A 2289-nucleotide genomic window follows, 5' to 3' on the forward strand; every position below is an offset into this window, starting at 1 on the left:
TTTTTGAATGCCCGGTAGAAATAGATTTAGCTAAGGATAAAGCTTTTATCGCGGCCCAATATCCCTTTCTCTTCCAAATATTTTTGCGAATACGCTTTTTTGACATAGAAGTACGTTTCTTTGGAACTGCCATTTTAAAAGAAAGAGGTTTCTCATTTTTATAGTTGGATGTGAAAGACATGTATTGTATTGTTCAAAATAAATCGTTCTTTCTATCCATTATCTATATCTATTCCATAGTGGATACTTCCTTCATAACATAAAAAATACAGATATGTGCGCATCACATATAGTATAACTAGGGATGAAAAAAAAAAAAGGGTTCCAATTTATATCTCAGTCTATTTATATATCGTCATGTTACATTTAATAAATCAAATCAAAAAACTTAAGAACCCATACATTTTACCCTTACCTAATTTAAGAAAACAATAATATAAAATTTTTTCGATTAATTGATCAAACTCGAGAATGGAGTACCCATAATTTAAATTCAAATGAGATCATGTAGTTAATCTCTTAAACGATACATTACTTGATAAAGGTCATTTTAGTAATTTATTATTTCAGCTCTATGCGAAATGACGAGTATCGTAGGATTTTCCATAAAATATGTTTGTTTTATTTGACTAGAAGCCAATCAATCAGTTCCAGAATGAATTAGTCAATGACTCCAAATAAACTAACTAAAATAACTAGGTGTTATTTTATTAGGTCGAGTTATTGGTGGATCCTATAATTCATATCAGAATCAAGTACTATTTTGGTGTAATTCTTTTTCCTTATTACTATATGGATATAAATCACCGTAATAGTGGAATGATTGAAAATCTCATATTCTGTATCTCAATAAATATCTTAGTTAATCACTAGGTAGTCATTTTTAAGCAGTAACTTGGTTATTTGAACAATTGTAACTTCTTGATTTGAATTTTTCAAATATCTGGGAAAGAATCAGAATAATGAAGAATTCAAAATAATATTTGAGTTTTTATATCTTGATTTTTTTATTTATTTGATTATTGCTCTTTACAAAAAAGATAAGAGCTGGTGAATCGGAAAAATTAATAAGAATAAAAAAAAAAAGTTTGATTTGATTATGCAACCCATATATCAATATGCATGGATCATACCTTTCGTTCCACTTCCAGTTACTATGTCAATAGGATTGGGACTTCTGCTTGTTCCGACCGCAACAAAAAATCTTCGTCGTATGTGGGCTTTTCCCAGTGTTTCATTGCTAAGTATAGTTATGGTTTTTTCGGCCGATCTGTCTGTTCAACAAATAGATGGCAGTTCCATCTATCAATATCTATGGTCTTGGACCATCAATAATGATTTTTCCTTAGAGTTCGGACACTTGATCGACCCACTTACTTCTATTATGTCAATACTAATCACTACTGTCGGAATCATGGTTCTTATTTATAGTGACAAGTATATGTCTCATGATCAAGGATATTTGAGATTTTTTGCTTATATGAGTTTTTCCAATACTTCCATGTTGGGATTAGTTACTAGTTCCAATTTGATACAAATTTATATTTTTTGGGAACTCGTGGGAATGTGTTCGTATCTATTAATAGGTTTTTGGTTCACACGACCAATCGCAGCAAATGCCTGTCAAAAAGCATTTGTAACTAATCGTGTAGGGGATTTTGGTTTATTATTAGGAATCTTAGGTCTTTATTGGATAACAGGTAGTTTCGAATTTCGGGATTTGTTCGAAATCTTCAATAACTTGATGCATAATAATGGAGTTAATTCTTTATTTGCTACTCTGTGTGCTTCCCTATTATTCGCTGGTGCAATTGCTAAATCTGCGCAATTTCCCCTTCATGTATGGTTACCTGATGCCATGGAGGGACCCACCCCTATTTCGGCTCTTATACATGCTGCTACTATGGTAGCAGCGGGAATTTTTCTTGTCGCTCGACTTATGCCTCTTTTCACAGTTATACCTTACATAATGAATCTCATTTCTTTGATAGGTATAATAACGGTACTATTAGGAGCTACTTTGGCTCTTGCTCAAAGAGACATTAAGAGAAGCTTAGCTTATTCAACAATGTCTCAATTGGGTTATATTATGTTAGCTCCAGGGATGGGTTCTTATCGAGCTGCTTTATTCCATTTAATTTCTCATGCCTATTCGAAAGCATTATTGTTTTTGGGCACCGGATCCATTATTCATTCAATGGAACCCATTGTTGGATATTCTCCAGATAAGAGTCAGAACATGGTTCTTATGGGTGGTTTAAGAAAATATGTACCAATTACCAAAATGAC

The sequence above is a fragment of the Tasmannia lanceolata genome, unplaced genomic scaffold (assembly GCF_043159265.1).
Source record: "Tasmannia lanceolata isolate RefF3 unplaced genomic scaffold, GAP_Taslan_0.1 ptg000625l, whole genome shotgun sequence".
NCBI lineage: Eukaryota > Viridiplantae > Streptophyta > Magnoliopsida > Canellales > Winteraceae > Tasmannia > Tasmannia lanceolata.